This window comes from Micromys minutus, assembly GCF_963924665.1.
Source record: "Micromys minutus genome assembly, chromosome: X".
Classification (NCBI taxonomy): Eukaryota; Metazoa; Chordata; class Mammalia; order Rodentia; family Muridae; genus Micromys; species Micromys minutus.
In genome coordinates, this window is record NC_137970.1 from 6454818 (window position 1) to 6476420 (window position 21603).

The 21603-nt window shown below is 38.9% G+C and overlaps 1 pseudogene across 1 annotated transcript; it reads right to left on the bottom strand.

The window, feature by feature from the left end:
• Positions 1-8366: 8366 nt before the first annotated feature.
• Positions 8367-20807, bottom strand: LOC308415837 (ADP-ribosylation factor-like protein 2-binding protein; annotated as a pseudogene). Its single transcript has 2 exons — positions 20759-20807; positions 8367-8955 (listed from the first exon to the last, which is right to left on the bottom strand). The product of its transcript is annotated as an ADP-ribosylation factor-like protein 2-binding protein (transcript).
• Between the last annotated feature and the right edge of the window lie 796 nt (positions 20808-21603).

The window sequence follows — 21603 nt, forward strand, 5'->3', positions numbered from 1 at the left end:
TGACTGAGTTACAGACAATATTTCTGGCTTCAGAGTTCACTGTCTTGAGATTTGCTGTCTCTTTGCTTTTGGATATATCTGTCTGTCCATCTATCAAATATCTTTGTGCCCAGATTGATGGATTTGCATTGCTAAGCTTTACCTATTTAGGATTTGCCCACCTGTGTTTATAGGTATGATTGGCCTACATTATTCTTGTCCTGTACTCTCCTTATTTATTATTTATATCAAGAGTACATTAGCTTCATTAATTGAACTGGGTAAGTTTGTTCTAGCTTAAATCATATTATAGCATTTTATGTTTTTATTAGAATTCTGTGACATTTATTTCTCATATGCATGTTAAAATCTTCTATTAGGATTGTGTTTGCTATATTTTATATGATACTAATATAAAGAAGAATATAAATAAACTCTAAAATTAAGGTAAAACAAATGAACCTATCAATCAAATCTGTAATACTACACACTGAAAATGGGTTCATTTTAAGTGGCTTGGGTAATATAGTGTGATATATATTTATATTGAAATGTTCCTTAAAGTTATAAAAACAATGCAAATTATACATTTTGTTTAATAGATTTATCATTAAAAGGACTATTGATGCTTTTATTTTGAAAGGGTTTTTTCTCTTTATTAGATATTTTGTATTTACATTTGAGATATTATCCATTTACCCCACCCTGTTCCAACTGCCCCTCCCCTGCAGTTGCTTTTAAAAAGGGACACTCCCTTCGAATTCCCCTCTCCACCCCATTGCCTTGGCATTCCCCTACATTGGGAAAATGTGCCCTCTCTGGAACAAAAGCTTCTTCTTATGTTGATATCAGACACTGGTATCTTCAGCTACATACTTACCTGGATCAATAGGTCTCTCAAAGTGTGCACAAAGGTTGATGTTTTACTTCATGGGAATTTTGGATGGTTTGGTTGGTTGGTAATGTTGTTATCTTCTCATGAGGTTGCAACCCCTTTCAACTCCTTTGGTCCTTTCTTTATCAACCTCATTGGGATCCCTGAGTTCAGACCAATGGCTAGCTGCAAGCCTGCTCAGCTGTATCTACACGACTCTAACCTAGTCCCTGAGGGGGCATCTCTATCTGGTTGCTGCCAGTAAGTAGTTTTTGGGATCAGTCGTACTTGAATTTGGTGACTGCACATGTGGTTGATCCCCATGTGAGGAGGCTTCTGAGTCATCTTTTCTTCAATCCCTATTCCTCTATTTGACCTTGCATTTCCTCCCATGAGAGTTTTGTTCTCTCCAGGATCTTCTAGCTTTCATATGCTTTTTTGAGAAGTCTGGTGCAATTCTGATTGGTCTGCCGTTATATGTTACTTGTTTTTTTTGTTGTTGTTGTTTGTTTGTTTGTTTTGTTTTTTTCCTTACAGCTTTTAGAATTCTTTCTTAGTTTCAAATATTCAGTGCTTTGACTATTATGTGTCAGGAGGACTTTCTTTTCTGGTCCAATTTATTTGGAGTTGTGTCGGCTTCCCGTATGTTCATGGTCATCTCATTCTTAAGGGCAGGGAAATTTTCTTCTATGATTTTTTGAAGATACTCACTGTGCCTTTTAGTTGATATTCTTCGCTCTCTTCTACACATATTATCCTTATGTTTGGTCTTCTCATTGTGTCCTGGATCTCCTGGACATTTTGGGTTAGGAGCTTTTTGGTTTTTGCATCTTCTCTGACTGTTTTGTCAATGTTTTTTTATGGTATCTTCAGCCTCTGAGATCCTCTCTTCCATCTCTTATAGTTTGTCAGGGATGCTTGCATCTGCGACTCCTGATTTCTTCTTTTGGTTTTCTATTTCCAGGGTTGTCTTTTTTTGTGTTTTGTTTATTGTTTCTATTTCTGTTTTCAATCCCTTTATATGTTTGGTTGTGTTTTCCTGTAGTTCCTTGAATGATTTCTCTTATAATTGATTAAGGGATTTATTTATGCACTTCTCCAAGATCTCCATCACAATCATGAAGTATAATTCCAAGTCTAAGTTGTGTTTTTCTGTTGTGTGTGACAATCCACTACTTGCTGTGGTGGGAGACCTGGGTTCTGAATTTGTCAAGTTGTCTTGTCTTTCATTGCTTAGGTTCTTTTGCTTTCCTCTTGCCATCTTGTTATCTGTGATTATAGGTGATCTTGTTATCTCTAACTGGATTTGAAAGGGTTTTTATGTATTACAAAGTAAAGAAAACTATATAGCTATATGCATATTATTATAAATTAAGACTCTCTAACAAGAAAATCAAGATAATGGAGATAAATAGGAAGCTGAGGCTGGTTCTGTCTGTAAGCATACTTCTGAAGTTATTGGCACATTTGCTGTTTCATAGTATATTGGTCTTATGGGCCTCAGATTCAAATAAAAAAGTTTAGGAAGTAGAAACACAAGTAGAACAATCTAAGAAGTTAATAAAACCTCACAAGGTTTACTTGGTATTAAAAGTATATATGTGAAACTTATAAACATTATCAGCAGTAATGAAAATGGATCATTCAGTAAAGTACTTGCCTTATAAACAAGAGGAGCTAATTTTGAGCCCCAGATTTCAAGGTGTGTGATGGTGCATGCTTATCATCCCAATGCTAGGGATGAATAGACAGATGCAGCTCACTGACCAGCCAGCCTAGCCAAAACAGCAAGTTACAGGTTTTAATGAAAGACACTTTGTGGAAAAAATACAGGTGGATGGTTCCTAAAAAAATGACACTCAGGTTTAAACTGTGATCTCCACAGGCACACACATGCATCCTCCACCAACATGCTGAACACCACCCCTCTCCATACAGATAATTTTTGGATGTTTAATTCAGGAGATGACAAAAAACTGCTGTTGCTAGGTAGTAATAATTTAGGTTATTTTGGCCACACTGTATTATTGTAATCATTTACCTCTACTATCACTGCATAAAAGCAATGATAGACAAGAGTTAAAACATTGAGCTTTTCATTAGTCTTTTTCCTGATATAAACATTAAGCAATGTTTGGTTTATTTCCTAATGTTGATCAGTATAAATGATCATGAAACTCAAAGTAAGTAAAAATTCATGAATTTATAATTACAATAAAAGGAAAAAACAATAAAGGAAAAAATATTCCCTTTGAACCTCTAAGGGTGACTTCTGCATCAAAATTTTCCCTGAACATTTACAACTATGAGAAAAATTGCTTTCCTATACTCCAATTGAGAAATAATTTTGTCACATATATGTATCAAAAAATTATTCAGAGATTCTATTGGGTTGGGGATAGATTTAGGTAGAATGCCTGGCTAGTGTGCATAAGACCTTGAGTTTTATCTCAAGAAGCACACACACACACACACACACACACACACACACACACACTGTGTGTGACACATTGCTGTTATTACTGCCACTATGACAAATGAATATGTGATAAAGATATGGGAAAGATGGAGGAACTGAGCTGTGAGTACACATTGGAAAGCAGGGTGGTATGCAGAAGCCTGGATCTTATACAATCACAGTTCCCAGCTGCTTGAACACCTTGGTTCTGAATAATGATACGATGTCCGAGTTGAATAATGATTCATATACTAGATTGGACCTCCTTGGAAGACCTCCATGGTCCGTTCTGCCCCCAGAAGTCATGCTAGTATCCATGATCCATGCTTCTACCCCAGGTCATGTTGAAGCCCAAAGTTTATGTAGATGTTTATGGTCTGGGCTGCTGCTTGAAGCCATGTGGATGTCCAAAGTCTGTGCTACTATAGGAAGCGAGATGTGCCTGTGGTCTGTAATGCCATAGAGGTCAATGTTCTGACCTGTGCCTACTGTAGCCAAGGGCATTGTTGATGTTTGTGGCCCAGGTTATCACAGAAAGTCAGGTGCATGTCCATGGTCTATGTTACCTCTGGAGAACATTGATGTCTAGGGCCTGTATTGCCACAGAGGACCGTGATGATGTGTGTGGTCTCTGCTATAGCTGAAGGTTATGTTAATGCCTGTAGTTTGTGCTATCCTGGAGGCCATCTTGCTGTGAAGAAATGCCAAGCCTACAGTGTTGTGTTTCATAAAAATATAAGGAGAGAAGGAATATGTTTGGTGAATGTGTAGTCAGGTGTGGGGAAAGGGGTTGCCTCCATGGGCCCATGCTGAGGTATTCCTTCCCCTGGAGAGACCAGACACACAATGGTATATTCTAGAATAGAGTTTTTCAGGGCAGGGAAAGGGGGGTTGAGGGAGTAAAGAAAGGCAGAGAGAGACAGGGTGGTGGAGGTGGTAGAGGCCAGCCATGAGTATGTGGAGAGAGGGGAGAGGAGATTGGTGAGAAAGAGGGAACAGGAGAACAGAGAAAGAGCAAGAAGGCAAGAGAGCAAGAGAGAGAGGAGGGGACAAGCATTCCCTTTTATGATGAGTTAGGCACACCTGTAACTGTAGGGGGAACCTAGACTAAATACCAACATTGCCCCATTTTAGTTTAATTAAAGGGTTTTAATTTAATTAAAATTAGAAAGTTGTGATGGCAGAGCAGGAATAAGGTTGTAATCATTACCTACTTCTGCTGACTTTGGGGTGAGTTGTCTGGAAAACCTAGGAAAATAGGTATGGGGATGTTGGTCCAGTATAGGATAGTTGGCTGTTTCCTTGCTGTTTGGATCTATGAAACCACTTGTGGATAGACAGGAAGGAACAGGTCTAGTAGAAGCATCTGTGTCCACGAAGGTAGGTTGGAGCATATGTGGGTTACTTCTTTGGAGCTGTCCTGGATGTAGATTTGGCCCATGAGAGATAGATCTGAGTGGGTTTCTTGTAGCTTATAAATTTACAAAACAGATAGATTTGTTAACAAGAGCAGTCTTTAAGATAAGCCTAGAAAGACAAAAACCTTTCCTGGAGCAGATGGAACAAGAACTGCATTTTCCTTCTGTCTAAGAGACTGAATATACATAATAAGAAACAATTTAGTTTATAATTGAGAGAAAATGAAAACTCAAAACCTTGCCCTTGTGAATACAGTTGATAATATAGTTTAAAGGCAATCAAAGGAAACTTAAAATTGAACCATGATAGCTTATTGTGTAGATTCAGCATGAGACGCAATTTAAATTTAGTTAAAAGACAAAGAAAAGTTCAAATTTTAATTTGTGATGATGTAGTTGGATTGTATAGTGGAATGTTTCATTAGGGTTAGGCAAATTTGTAAGAACTCAAATAATGTTAGGATTAGGTAAATTTATGTTAATATAGTGGCATAGCAAAAAGAGGAGACATGAAGTATTTAGTATCTAGAAACTGAATTTAGGTAAGGAAGTAACAGATTACAACTGTGAAAGCTTATATCTGAATTTGTATATTGATTATTGTGAAGTCTATAAGAAATTTGGGAGTCTTAGCTAGTTAACAAATTGCATAATGAGCAACTATCATGGCAGATTACCTTAGTGTAAGGAGATAAGTCCGTTTTCTAGCTGTCAGGCTACAGTTAGCTTAGTTGTCAATGTAGTCAGAAATCCGGGGAAGAATAAAGTATAATCTAGGAGACATGCATTAATGAAAAATGACAGAGTTCAGCCTAAGTTTTCATGGAGACCCCAGGGACCTGGGGACTGTTTAGGTAGTAGACTATAGATGAACTCTGTTCCAGGCAGAGAGAGGCAGAGAGTGATGGGGGAGAAGGGAGGAAGAGGGGGAAGGGGCAGGGGGAGAGGGAAAAAGAAAGAGGGAGAGATAGGGAATTGTCACCCAAGGTTTAGAGGTCCTAGAACAAGCAAGGGTCAGTCATAAGACTGAATGTCTCCATTCTCAAGGGCAGCACCAGAGTGGCTATGAGCTCAAGAACTCTCCCCTGGGACCATGGGGACATTTACTCTGACCATTGGAAGAAGGGGCTTAGCAATTCTTTGAAGTTTGAGCTAACAAATAATGGCTTTCCACATAGCAGCAGGGGTTGTTGCAGTAGGGAGTTCTCAATCTGAGTCTCAGCACCAAATGTTGTGTTTTATAAAGATATAAAGGGAAAAGAAATGTTTGGTGGATGGTGCAGTAAGGTGTGTGGGGGAAGGGGGTGCCTCTGCAGGCCCAATCTGAGACGTTCCTTCCTCTTGAGGGATGAGCCACAGGATAGTATAGTATAGAAGAGAGTTTTTTCAGGGAATAGGAAGGGGAGTTGAGAGAGTAGTAGAGACTGAGAAGGGGTGTGTTTGTGTGTAAGAGAGAAGAGAGAGAGAGAGAGAGAGAGAGAGAGAGAGAGAGAGAGAGAGAGAGAGAGAGAGAGAGAGAGAAAGAGAGACAGAGAGAGAGAGACATAGAGAGAGAGACAGAGACAGAGAGAAGGACATCTATGAGCATGTGGAGGGGGGGAAGAATGAAGAAATAGGGATCAGGAGCAAGAGGACAGAGCAAGAAGGCAAGAAAGCAAGAGAGAGGATGGGGAAAGCGGCCCCTTTTATAGTGAATCTGGCATACCTGGCTGTTGCTAGGTAATGGCGGGGTGGAGCTTAGACTAAATGCAAACACACAGCAACTCTTTTCCTTTTTTCTTGCCAATCAGTTCAAATTTTACTCATTTTACAAAAGTACTGAGTGACACACTGCTACAGAAAAAACACAGAGCTTGGCTTATATCCTTTAAAGTCAGAATACTTACATGGAAAGTCCGTGTGGTTTCTTATGTTTACTATAAAAGTCAAAGTCAAAAATATACATCAGGAATTGAACTGTTTTTTTCTTTCTGGGGATGTGAGACACATGCTTTCTGGTTGCTGGCAATCTACCAAAGATGACAGGTGACCAGAAAAACTGTATCTTGCTCCCCCCCCTTCCCTACTCAGGTTGAGCTGGATCAAGGGAACATCAACTTAGCAGGAGAGATTGTATGAAAACAAACAGCACAGTCCAAACCCTCTTATAGAAAACCCAGCTCACTGGAATACACAAAGGTCTGCAAACAAGCATGTACAAACACACTTAGCATGCTGCCATGACAGAGCTGCAGCCTTATTTCTAGAGCACAGCCTGTTTGTACTGGTGCCCAGGAAGAGGGGCACCAATTGGAAAGCAGATTTGTACTCTCAGCACTCACAGCTAAAAAGCACAGAGCATTTAATGCTTTGATTTTTAAATGGTTGATCATGGGAATCCCAAGATCATATTCACTAGGTAAGCCTGAGTTTTCCTCTATACAAGTACGTTTTTTTGAAAATAATGCTTAGAATCATAGAGAAGAGTGGGCCTGCATCAAGACCAGCAGAATTCGCTGATGAAAGGACTGCAAATGTAAGATCAGTAGTTCATTTTCACCTGTGGGTAAAGGACAGCTATCTCAGTGGATTCCTCTAGCCTGTCAAGCTGTAATCATAGAAGATTCAGAAACCAGGACAGGCAGCTGGTCTGTAACTCCCTAGACAAACACTCAAAACAAAAGCCCTATTGAGGCTGAGGCCTGAAATGGAACCAGGTGAAAACTGGGACAACAAAGGCCCATTTAAACCCATGGGATGAAGGGATTACAATGATTTGATGTCCACACTGTTGACACACTACACTACCATGTCCCTGAGGAAAAGCCCCCAGGTAAAGTGGCCACACAGAAGCACCTGGACAAGTCGTCTGTGTGGGAACAGGAGTGAGGATCATGAGGGCTACTGACTACAAGAAGTTTTTGGACAAGGGCCAGGAGGTTTGTCACATTTTTCAGAACTTACCAATACTTCACATGAACAAAAGGCTGTGGCACAGTTGGTGAAAGGAAAAGATGATGGGGCACCAATGAAAGGAAAAGTCACTGAAAGGAAAAGTCACAGGGCACCAATGTTGTAAAAAGATGACGTCCTGGGTTTTGGCACCAATGTTAGGGAAAAGGTGAAGAGAGTGGGGGGCATATGTCCCATGGAGATGCTGTGAGGCCTGGGGGCAAGGGAGATGCCTCTGGTGGGCCCATGTTGGGAGTTCCTTCCCCCTGAGGGACCAGCCACACAATGGTATAGTACAGAATAGAGTTTATTCAGGTCATGGGAGAGTTAAGAGGGTAGGAAGGGAGGGAGAGCAAGCGAGAGAGAGAGAGAGAGAGAGAGAGAGAGAGAGAGAGAGAGAGAGAGAGAGAGAGAGAGAGAGAGAGAGAGATAGAGAGGAATAGAGGAGGCCAGCCATGAGCACGTGGAGGGAGGGGGAGTAAGGGAAGGGGAATAGGAGGGGTGGGGTGGGACAGCAAGGCTGCAAGAGGTCTAGAGAGGCAAGAGAGACAAGACACAAGAACAAGAGAGAGGGGGGGGGCAAGCAGCCCCTTTTATAGTGTCAGGTCACTGGGGTGGAGCATACCTGTCTACTGCCAGGTAATTGAGGGGTGGGATTTACAGAATCCCAACAGTTGGTCTTTGCAGGATGCATCTGTGATCATTATTAGCCCATGTTTCTCTGTGCCTGCGGGACTATTAACCTCATAGAGATCACACCTCTTGTGTGTTGGTGAAACCTAGTATTAAGGTTGTGTTGGGAATCTGGTATAGAAGATGACTTACACAGAGAAGTTCATGCTGCTTCTTAAATTTACTCCTTGGCCTTCTTTTTCTGTTCTGTAGTCCAGAAACAGTTCCTTAAAAGTCAGAAAACCTGTGGGTGTGAGCAGCATATCAAAGATATCACCAGCCACTTCATTTTAATGGTGCTGCAGTGTGGTTGTGAAAGCTGCCATGTTGAAGACTGGGATACATTCAAGCAACTGCTCTCCAATATACTTCTCTACCAGGGATATATATTCATTAAAACTGGGAGTGTCAGTGAGTATATTCTCTTCTGTGTCTTCAAATTCTCTGCCATAATTGGAACTTATCTTCCATAATAATATCCTCTAAACATCCAACTGCAGTATCAAGTTCTTCATCAGAGGCAGAGGATAATATGAATCTCCCTTCATTTAGGGCATATGTTTTAGGGGCACTCCAGTCACTGGGCTGGGCTGCAGTCCTACCACCTGCTACTGTGCTCTTCACTGTAGCCAGGTCCACATGGCCTCAAAACATCAAGGGCCTGCAGGCCAGGGCTGCAGCTTCAGGTAGAGCCCAACACCTACTGGTCTGTTGGCCATAGCAAGTCATACAAAGAAAAACATTTAATTGGTACTGGCTTATAGTTAGAAGGTTTAGTCAATTATCAGCATGATTGGAAACATGGCTGCACACAAGGCAGAATAAAGGCAGATATGATTCTAGAGAAGAGCTGAGAGTTGAACATCTGGATCTCCGGGCAGCACATTGTCATAATAGTCATGGCTTGAGCATTTTAGAAATTGAAGACTGCCCTCTGTGACCACTTCCTCCAACAAGGACACATCTTCTCCAACATGGACATTCCTCCTAGTAGTGCTACTCCCTTTGGGTCACTGGGGAACAGTTTCTTTCAAACTGTCATACCTGTTTTGTTCCATATGTCTATGAGACACAAAATAGACAAAACAAATTTTAGAATTACACACACACACACACACACACACACACACACACACACACACACACACACACACGACTATAACAAGTAACTACCTTTCATATAATTTAAATCATTTTTTTTTATTGTAGTTGTTTGGTAGTTTCTTTTTTAAAAAATGATTTTATAGGATATTTTCTGTATTTACATTTCAAATGGTATCCTCTTCCTGACCTATCCCCACTTCACCTCCACTTGTTTACATGAATGTGCTCCTGCTCCAAATCACCCTCTCCATCTCAGTGCCTTGACACTTCCCTACACTGGGAATATGCATCTTCACTAGACCAAGGATTCTGTTCTCCCATTGATGCTAACAATGCTGTCCTCTGCTACACATGCAACTGGAGCCATGGGTCTCTCCATGTGCTCAATGGTTGATGGTTTCTTTTTTTTAATTAAACAACATTATTCTAAAAAACAAAGATAAATGTACAGATTTTAACATTTTTGCATAAAAGAATACAAATACATTTTTGTCAGTACTTGATTTTTATAAAGGTTTGACAGTATGCACTAAAATATTACTACTTACAATGAGCATAAAGTACATGTAAAAGAGGATGTAACCTGGAATTATTCAAAGTTTCTTGGTGTTTAAAGATTAAGCATAATGGTTTTTCAGTTTCATTTCTTTTTTTTCTTGAACTTCATATAGTCTGTGAGTTGTTTCTGGGGTGTTCAGAGCTTTCTGGGGTTAGTATCAAATTATTAGTGACTGCATATTATGTCTGTTCTTGTATGACTGGGTTACCTCACTCAGCATGATATTCTCTAGATGCATCCATTTTTTTAAGAATTTCATCAAGTCATTGTTTCTGATAGCTGAGTAGTACTTCATTGTGTAAATATAGCACAATTTTTGTATCCATTCATCTACTGAAGGACATCTGGGTTCTGTCCAGCTTTTGCCTATTATAAATGAGGCTGCTATAAACATTGTGGTGCATGTGTCTTTGTTGTATGTTGGAGCTTCTCTGGGGTATATGCCCAGAAGTGGAATAACTGGGTCTTAAGGTAGTACTATGCCCAATTTTCTGAGGAACTGCCAGACTGATTTCCATAGTGGTTGTACCCGTTTACAACCCCACCAACAGTGGAGAAGTGTTCCACTTTCACCACATCCATGCTAGCATCTGCAGTCATCTGAATTTTTGATCTTAGCCATTCTGGTTGGTGTGAGGTAGAATATCAGGGTTGTTTTGATTTGCATTTCCTTGATGGCTAATGATGTTCAAAACTTCCTTAGATGCTTCTCAGCCATTCGATATTCCTCAATCGAGATCTTTTTGTTTAGCTCTGTGCCACATTTTTAATAGGGTTGTTTGATTCTCTGGTGTCTAATTTATTGAGTTATTGTATACCTTGGATATTAGGTTTCTATCTGATGTGAAGTTGGTAAAGATCTTTTCCCAATCTGTTTGCTGCCATTTAGTTTTCTTGACAGTGTCCTTAGCCTTACAGAAACTTTACAATCTCATTAAGTCCCATTTGTCAATATTTGACCTTAGAACATGAGCCATTGGTGCTCTGTTCAGGAAATTTTCTGCTGTGTCTATGTGTTCTAAGGTTCTCCCTAATTTCTCTTCTAATAATTTCAGTGTACCTGGTTTAATGTGAAGATCTTTCATCCACTTACACTTGAGCTTTGTATAAGGCGGTAAGTAAGGGTCTATTTTGATTCTTCTGCATGCTGAGTGCCAGTTGAACCAACACCATTTGTTGAATAGGCTGTCCTTTTTCCACTGAATGTTTACAGCTCCTTTGTCAAAAATCAGGTGACCATATACTTGAGGGCTCATTTCTGAATCTTCTATTCTATTCCATTGATCCATGTGCCTATCCTTGTACCTGTACTATGCAGTTTTTGGCACAATTGCCTTGTAGTACAGGGATAGTGATTCCTGCAAATGTTTTCTTGTTGTTGAGGATGGATTTTGCTATTCTAGGTCTTTTGTTATTCCAGATGAAATTGCACATTGCTCTTTCCAACTCTATGAAGACTTGGGTTGGAATTTTGATGGGGATTGCGTTAAATCTATAGATTGCTTTTGGTAAGATGGCCATTTTTACAATGTTGATCTTTCCAATCCCCGAAGATGGGAGATGTATCTATTTTCTGGGATATTCCTCGATTTCTTTCTTCAGAGATTTGAAGTTCTTGTCATACAGGCCCTTCACTTGCTTAGTTAGAGTCACACCAAGCTATTTCATGTTGTTTGTGAGTCTTGTGAAGGATATATTTTCCTTAATTTCTTTCTCCGTGTGTTTGTCACTTAGGTAGAGGAAAGCTACTGATTTTTTTGAGTTAATTTTATAATCAGCCACATTGCTGAACTTGTTTATCAGCTGTAGAAGTTCTCTGGTGGAATTTTTGGAGTCACTTACATACACTATCATGTCATCTGCAAATAGTGATGTTTTTACCTCTTCCTTTCAGATTTGTATCCCCTTGATCTCCTTTTGCTGTCTAATTCCTCCAGCCAGAACTTCCAGTACTATGTTGAATAGGTAGGGGGAGAGTGGGCAGCCTTGTCCAGTCCCTGATTTTAGTAGGATTGCTTCAAGTTTCTCACCATTAAGTTTGATGTTGGTTATTGGTCTGCTCTATATTGCTTTTATTATGTTTAGTCATGGGCCTTGGATTTCTGTTCTTACTAAGACTTTTAACATGAAAGGGTGTTGAATTATGTCAAATGCTTTCTCAGCATCTAGTTAGATGACCATGTGTTTTTTTTTTTCTTTGAGTTTGTTTATATGGTGGATTATGCTGATGGATGTCCCACCTTTTTTGAGTATAGGTTTTTTTAGTAGGATCTGATGATTTCTTGAATTTCCTCAGTTTCAGTTATTATGTCTCTACTTTCATTTCTGATTTTGTTAATTTTGATACTCTCTCTTTGCCCTCTAGTTAGTCTGTCTAAGAGATTATCAATCTTGTTAATTTTCTCAAAGAACCAGCTCTTTTTTTTTTTTTTTTTTTTTGATTCTTTGAATGGTTCTTTTTGTTTCTATTGGTCAATTTCTGTTCTGAATTTGATTATTTCTTTCCTTCTACTCCTCTTGGGTGTATCTGCTTCCTTTTGTTCTAGAGCTTTCAACTGTGCTGTCAAGTTGCTCATGTGTGCTGTCTTCAGTTTCTTTTTGGAAACACTCAGAGCTATGAGTTTTCCTCTCAGCACTGCTTTCATTGCATCCCATAGGTTTGGGTATGTTGTGCTTTTATTTTCATTAAATTCTAGAAAACCCTTAATTTCTTTCTTTATTTCTTCTTTTACCATTCTATTGTTTAATAGAACATTGTTTAGTTTCCATGTGTATGTGGGCTTTTTGTTGTCTTTGTTATTATTCAAGACCAGACTTAGTCAATGGTGATATGATAGGATGCATGGGAATATTTACATCTTTCTATATCTATTGAGGCTTGTTTTGTGACCAATTATATGGTCAATTTTGGAGAAGGTGCTGTGAGGTACTGAGAAGAAGGTGTTTTGTTTTGTTTTGTTTTGGGATGATATGTTCTGTAGATGTATATTAATTCCAATTGGTTCATAACCCCTGCCAGTTTTATGTGTCCTTGTTCAGTTTCTCTTTCCATGATCTGTCCATTATTGAGAGTAGGGTGTTTAGGTCTCCCACTATTATTGTGTGGGGTACAGTGTATTTTTGAGCTTTAGTAGGGTTTCTTTTATGAATATGGGTGCTCTTATACTTGCAGCTCATATGTTAAGGCTTGAGCGTTTCTCCTAATAAATTTTCCCTATAATGAGTAAAAAGTGTCCTTCCTTATCTTTTTTAATAATTTTCGGTTGAAAATTTACTTTCTTCGATATTACAATGGCAACTTCTGCTTTCTTCTTAGTTTTTTCCCAACCTTTTTCTCTGAGATAGTGTCTGTCTTTGTCTGTGAGATGAGTTTCTTGTATGCAGCAAAATGCTGGATTCTTTTTATGTATCTAGTCTGATAACCTATGCCTTTTTATTGGGGAATTCAGTCTAATTATGTTAACAGACTTTAAGGCATAGTGGTTGCTGTTTCCTGCTATTATTTCTTTTATAGGTAGAATTGTGCCTGTGTGTCTTTCTTCTTTTGGTTTTCTTGCTTAAGTATTTTCTTGGTTTTACTAGGATGTAGTTTCCCTTTTTGTATTGGGTTTTTCAGCTATAATTCATTGCAGTCCTGTTTTTGTTGTCAGATACTGTGTAAATTTAGTTTTGTCCTGGAATATCTTGGTAACTCCATATATGGTAAAGAGTGTATTGCTGGGTATAGCAGCTTGGGCTGACATTGTGTTCTCTCACGGGCTGCACATGTCTGTCCAGGAGCTTCTAGCTTTCATAGTCTCTGTTGACAAGTTAGGTGTGATTCTGATTGGTCTGCCTTTTTATGTTACATGACCTTTTTCCCTTACTGCTTTTAGTATTCTTTCTTTGCTTTGGGCACTTTGAATTTTGACTATTATGTGTCGGGAGGAATTTCATTTGTGGTATGCTGTATTTGGAGTTTTGTTGGCTTCTTTTATGCTCATGGTCATCTCATTCTTAAGGGTAGCGAAGTTTTTTTCTATGATTTTGTTGAAGATATTTATTCTGCCTCTTAGTTGATATTCTTCCCCTGTTCTATTCCTATTATCCTTAGGTTTGGTCTTCTCCTTGTGTCCTGGATCTCCTGAACATTTTGGGTTAGGAACTTTTTGGTTTTTGCATCTTCTGTGACTGTTTTTTCTATGTTTTCAATGTTGTCTTTCACCCCCGAGATTCTCTCTTCCATCTCTTGTTGTCTGATGGAGATGCTTTCACCTGTGACTCCTGATTTCGTTTTTAGGTTTTCTACCTCTAGGGTTGTCTCTTTTAGTGTTTTCTTTATTGTTTCCATTTCCATTTTAAATTTCTTCTTCCATTCCTTCATCTCTTTTGTTTTGTTTCCCTCTAGTTCTTTGATTTCTTTGAGTTTTTCTTCTTTCCTCATTAAAGGCTTCTAACTCTTTATGCTTTTCCTCTCATTCTTGTTTAAGGTATCTGTATCATCAACTTGAGGTATGATTTTGGGTCTGAGTCTTATTTTTCTGGAGTGTTTGTCATTCCGATATTTGCTGTGATTGGAGAGCTGGGTTCTGGTTTGACAGGTTGTCTTGGTTTTCCCGGGGCAAGTTCTTTTGCTTTCCTCTTGCTATCTTGTTGTCTGTGATTATACATGGTCTTGTTGTCAGTGATTGGTTTCTGTCTCTCCCGAGTACCTGGCCTGTGTCCCTGGATCTCTCTTGTTCCTGGTGGCAGATGGACTGAGTGCCTTTTCTGCATGCATGGGCCTGCAGGTTGGAAACTGAGACCCTCTGGCAGATTTTCTGCTCCCCTTAATCAATGGGGGAGGGCATGCACTTTTAGAATACTCATCACAGACCTCTCTGCTCTCTGGCTACTCACAGCCCAGTCTCACCAGGCCTGTGTCCCTTGATCTCAGCTCTTCCTGGTGGCTAATGGCCTGAGCGCTTATTCTGCATGCATGGTCCTGCTGGGTGGAAACAGAGACCTTAAGGCAGGGTTCTTGCTCTCCTGAACCAATTTGGGGGGGTGCACTTTCTGAGCACTAGGCACAGACCTCTCTAGTCCCTGGCTACTTGCAGGGCAGTCTCACCAGGCCTGTGTCCCTGGATCTCCGCTGTTCCTAATGGTTGATGTTTTAGTCCATAGGCGTGATGAAAGATTTGGTTGCCTGATAATGTTGTTCTTCCCATGAGGTTGCAAACCCTTTTAGCTCCTTTACTCCTTTTTCTAGCTCCTTCATTGGGGACCCTGAGTTCAGTCTGATGGTTTGCTGCAAGAATCCTCAGCTTTATATGTATGACTGTGTCAGAGCCTCTGAGGAGGCATCCATATCTGGCCCCTGCTGGTAAGCATCAGCAATAGTGCTTGGATTTGGTTGGTGCACATGGGGCACATCCCAGGTGAGGATGTCTCTGATTGATCTTTTCTCCAATCTCTGATCCTCTATTTGACCCTGTATTTCTTCCCATGAGTGTTTTGTTCTCCCTTCTAAGAAGGACTGAGGCATCCACATTCTGGCCTTCCTTCTTTTTGAGCTTCATGAGGTCTATGGATTGTTTCTTGGTTTATTCAGAGCTTTTTGGGGCTAGTATCTGCTTATCAGTGACTGCACACCATGTGTGTTCTTAAAAAACATTGTTGATAAATTTAGGAATTTTAAGTATGGATAATATAGTAGCTTTTTATAAGGAAATTATAATTAGGTTTCTTAGATATAATAATTAACATGATTACATAAAAACTGTCCTCATTCTTGAGAGATGTATATTGAACAGTTCAGTATTTATCATAATAGTGTTCATTTTCAAATGCTTCAGCATGCATATACATACACACACACATACACACATATGTGTGTATGTGTGTGTGTGTGCACATGCAGCAGTCATAAGACACACACAAACAAAACAAAAAGACATAAAAATAATATGAGAAATTTTAGGGAAGCAGAAAATTGTTCAATGGAACTAAGGGGGTAAGATAGGAGCAGTACAAAATATCCAATCGTGAATAAACATTTTTAGAAAAATCTTACATATGTTTTAGAAAAAGAATCTATACATCTTAGTATAGAAACAAGAATGTCAGTACTATAAACACAGGGAATGAATTCCCTCAACAACTTCAATATGCTTAAAAAGAAATGTGTATGTGTGTTTGTGTGTGTGTGTGTGTGTGTGTGTGTGTGTGTGTGTGTGTTTTTCTCCATGAGTGGTAGTGTTTATGTGGGGGAAGGTGGGTGTATACCCTGTTTGTGTGTGTGTGTGTGTGTGTGTGTGTGTGTGTGTGTGTGTACACATATGTGTGGAAGTCAGTAGACAGCTTGAGGTGTAACTTCGCCCACAGGAATTTTCCACTTTTTTTGTGAGACAAGCTCTGTCTTTGGTACTTTGGTTCTACCAATTAGGCTAGGCTGCCTGACTAGCCAGCCCCACAGAGCCCCCTCTCTGCCTTTCCAGTGCTAAGATTGTGAGTACATGGAACCATGCCTGACTGTAGGATCTGATTAAGTATTTTACCAAGTCAACTCTCCATCTGCTTGAAAAAAATTATTACTTTATTATTTGCACTGCTGGAACAAAATCCAGCCAAGCGCTCACATAGTCTAAGCAAGTATTCTACAGCTGAGCCATGACTTCAGCTGGAAGAGAGATCTCTCCCAGAATCTCTGGAGTAATAAAGCTTGGCATCCAACTTAATGAGGCCCTGCTTAGACTTTGAACGAGTAGAACTATAAGGGAATACAGGAAGTTATTTAAGCCAATGGATTTGTGGTAATTTGTTATCTCAATAATAGTAATCTAATATAGTAAATTAGATTTATCTCCAGAAAAATGTTCATGAACTTTCGTGTTTGGTTATAGTCTTAAGTTTTATAAAGTTTAGAAAGAAGTTTTCTTTCTTTATTGTTGAAAACTGCAACTTATTGTTCTAAATTATATAAATGTATATAAATGCATATAAAACTTACGTAAAATTATCTTAAGATAGCCAGGCAAATGTAGGTTAGGAGGAAAAAAAATATCTGGCAGAGGAAAACACGAGGAAATACCACACTAGTAGTTAACAACAACAAAGAAAACAAAATAAGACAAAACAGAAACAATGAGGCAGTAGATTTAGCTTGACAAGTGAGACTCAACAAGGCCAGACCCATACTCAGCTACCTCGTTTGGCCAGGGTATGTATCAGATTCAGAGACAATAGATAGTGGAGAAGACGGGCAGATAGATCATGGTCACTAGATTAGGTATTGTTCCTGGAAAGATTGGCATGGCCACTCCTCCCTCTAGTCACTGGGGTAAGCCAGTGGAAAGAAGTTGGATCTCAAGAAACAAGTTTTGTTTTTGGCATCTGTTCTTATAAACACAACAGTTTTTTTCCAGTTAAGGATGATGAACATAGTTGCAACTGCTGAGTCAATGCCATGTAAATTCCTTCCATGTCCTCTGGGATACTTTTCTTCAAGCTGAAGAGTACCAGAGATCCACGTTGATCTTGCTGTGACTAAGGAACACATGTACTTGTATTTCTCATTTGTGTTCCAACAATACTAGAGATAGTCACATTTTAATTCTTCATTTATTTTGAGTGTGCATCGGTGCTTACATGTTCATGTGGGGACTTTGTGCACATATGATTAAAGGCCAGGAGTTTATGTTAGGTTTCATTCTCAACTGCTCCTTATTTATTTATTTATTTATTTATTTATTTATTTATTTATTTATTAGCATGCTCATTTATTCATTAATTTGTTTCAGATAGGATCTCTCTCTCTGAACCTGGAACTCACCAATTCAACCGGTTTGGCTAGCCAGCATACCTTAGAGATCCTCCTGTCTCCAGTTCTGAGTGTTAGATTTATATGGGTGTGTGCCATTGCTCCTGGCCTTTTTACATTGATTCTTGGAATGAAGCTTAGATCTTTGTTTTTATCTGCTAAGCACTTCAGAGACTGAACCATCCTCAAAATTCCAGAATGTAACATTTTAAATGTTGTGTTGGGGTGTTAGAATTACCCAGAATACTTGTACAGAAAGAGCAGGATGTTAATACAGAATTTTATAAAGGAAAGCCTGCTCAGTTTCATAGCATGTTTGAATAATATATGACTATCGCTTATTTTTCAAAGTAATGAAAAGTATTCTCTAGTTTTTTAAAGTAAACAATTCTTAATTTTTAAATATTCAAGGATCTGTTAAAACCAGTTTGAGACTGTTTCACAAAGGAAAGTTTTTTTATTTGGTTTGTTTAGCATTAATTTTTAAAAAATAAGAATCTGAAAATATACTGTCAATCTGTTGATTATAGAATGTGTGACAACATAGATAATTAACAGTAGCCTAAAAATATTGTTATTTTTAAATATTTCAATAATTTCCATATAATGAAATTTGCTATAGTAGTACATTTAAACCAAATTAGTAGTCATGTGTTCATGGGTTTGCATGTTTTCTTGATCCACACTGTGCTATGGGGTTTTTGTGAGGTAATATAAGTCTCTTTTCAAATATTCCCTTCAGTGATAAAGCCCATTGTCCTTTACACTGAGAGATAACTTCTGTATTCTCACTTCTATAATAGTGGAAGCTATCTTACACAGAAACAAATCTTTGTAAGAGTGCTATATCACTCTTACACTAATTACATCTGTCTAAGATCTAGAAATAAGGACACATTCCAGGGAAGCTCTTTCCTCTCAGGGAACTTAAACTAATTCCAGTGGGGGAAAGTGAGAGGCCATACTAAGGAACCTGTCAAGAAATGAGGGAGACTTTGGACACTTCCCTGAAGAACTACATCTTATATTTGGAAATTGACACTCAAGCTACAATGGATAAGCCTGGGATCATGGCAATTACAGAAGTTGGTCAAGTAAATGTGTGCTAGTATATTCCCAGACACTATCCCCAAACAAACAAAACTCACATTTGGAAAAAGACAACATTTACACAATAAATTACTTCTACACACAAGCCTGAAAATACAATGCTTAACATTCAATGAGAAACAATGAGACACGTGAAAATGAAGAATACCATAAATTAAAAGCAGCAAAAATTATAAAAAATAAAAACAGACACACACTGGATACAAACACTGGAATTATGAGATGAAGACTTTTAAATATCACAATTTTCTTCTCTTTTATTTACAGAATTAAAAATGGAATAAAAAATTTTGACAGTGCTGAGTATGGTGATACACAGCTATAATCCTAGAAATATGGCAGGGATATGACACAGAGCTGAGAAGGGGAGGAGTTCAAGATCATCCTTGGATATGTAGTAAATTTGAGGCCAACCAGGACTACATAAAATCCTATATCAAAACAATGGCAACAGAAAGGCAAAAAACTAAAACTAACCAACCATCTCCACAAACAAAACTCTCAAATAAGAATTTAATAGACGCTGATGCTGGGAGGTGCTTGCTGGCAGGAACCAGGTATGGGTGCTTCCTCAGGGGTTCTGCCAGTCATGCAGCTGGGCATGCTTGTAGCTAACCATCGGACTGAGCACGGGGACCCCAGTAAGGGTTCTGTGGGGGGGGGGTGGGAATGAAAGAGCTGAAGGAGGTTGTGGTCTCATAGGAAAAGCAACATTGTTGACCAACAAATTCCTCCACAGCTGCCATGGACTAGAACACTAACCATTGAACACACATTGAGAGGCTCATGACTCCAGTTGCATATACATCGGAGAATAGCATTGTCTGGCATCCATGTGAGAAGAGACCTTTGGCCCACTGAGGGCACTTTTTCGCAGTGTAGGGAATGCCAAAGCACTGAGGTGGAGAGGGTGATTGAGAGCTAGTGCACCTCGGTGAAGACAAGTAGAGGGGCAAGGTGAATGGGAGCAGAATGGGCAAAGGGGATAACATTTCAAATGTAAATACAGAGAAAGTATTAATTCTAGAGCTTAAAAATAAAACAATTCAAGAATATAGTGGCCCACTGGAATTAGTTGATACAGAATGCACAGGAATACAATGTAAAGCTACTGCCATTGCTCTTGGTGACTCACCATGACTACATGGTAAGATCCCATTACTGAAGATATTAAATACCATGGCTGCCATTGCAGAAGACACTACATATTTTAGCTGCAAGACATAGAACTCAATCTCAAACTGACCTGGAATATTCCTTCCTACTCACTAGCTTTCATAGTACCAGAAGGTGCTATGCAGGTTACTAGATAAATGTTATATGACAAAAATTTTCTGAGGAAGGAAGACACAGCACACATATCTACTCATGTCAGACAAGGAGATCATGTCGGACTAAAGTATGGATACCAAAGGCCAACTTGGTGAGTCAAAGAGTTTTATTGGAATTACTTTCAAGAATATGTTTGTTGCAAAGTTCTCATGGGTAAAAAGCTATAGGAACAGAAATGACTCAAAGGCTGATGAAAATAAAAAATAATGCATATATATTTATATTCTCTCTACATGAAATATAAAATTGTGTTAAATATGGCAAAGCATAATTTTCAAAAAATGAGATTAAAAACTTGTAAAACGGAATAACCAAGAAACAATTCATACAACTTATGAAGCTCAAAGAGAAGTAATGCCAGAAGGTGGATGCCACAGTGCTTCTTAGAAGGGAGAACAAAACACTCATGGGAGGAAATACAAGGACAAATAGAGGAGCAGGGATTGGAGAAAAGATCATCCAGAGGCTGCCTCACCAGGAGATCTACCCCAAATGCAGCCACTATACCCAAGCACTATTGCTGATGCCAAGAATTGCTTACTGGCAGAAATCTTATGTGGATGACTACTCAGAGGCTCTGCCAAAGCCATAGTGATACAGAGGAGGATGCTTGAAGCTAACCATTAGATTGAACATGGGGACCCCAATGAATGAGCTAGAGAAAGGACTGAAGGAGCTGAAAGGATCTGCAACCTCACGGGAAGAACAAAATCATCAACTAACCAAACCCACCACAGCTCCCATGAACTAAAATACCAACCACTGAGTTCACATGGAGAGACTGTAGGTGCATATGCAGCAGAGGATAGCATTCTCTGGCATCAATGGGAGTAGAGGCCTTTGGTCTAGGGAAGTCGAGTTTTTCCAATGTAGGTGAATGCCAATGTGCTAAGGTGGGAGAAGGAGCACCTTCATGGAGGCAATGAGAGGGGGAGGGGGATGGGAATGGAGGAAGGGGATAACATCTGAAATGTAAATGCAGAGAATATCCAATTAAAAAATGTAAAAAAAATCACCAAAAAAGAGAAATCTCTTAATACTTGTATCAATACTTTTATCGATTCTTGAAATATATTAGGGGGTTCAGTATAACTTGTTAAGGAAAAGTGTTTAAAATGTGATTATATAATTAAAAAGGTATATTGTGTCCAATCAATAATGTAAGCACAATAAAACATATAATAACCATGTGAAAAAACTTGTAAAACAATAATGTGTCAAATATTTATCAATTTATTAGTGAGGGCATCAGTGAGCTGGTATAGCTGAGCCTTAATAAAAAATAATATTAGAATCAGGTCTATATAAAATACAGAACTGACTAATGACTCATAGAACAATAAAACCATAACTGTTGGGGTTATCTTTTCTACCAGACAGAAATAA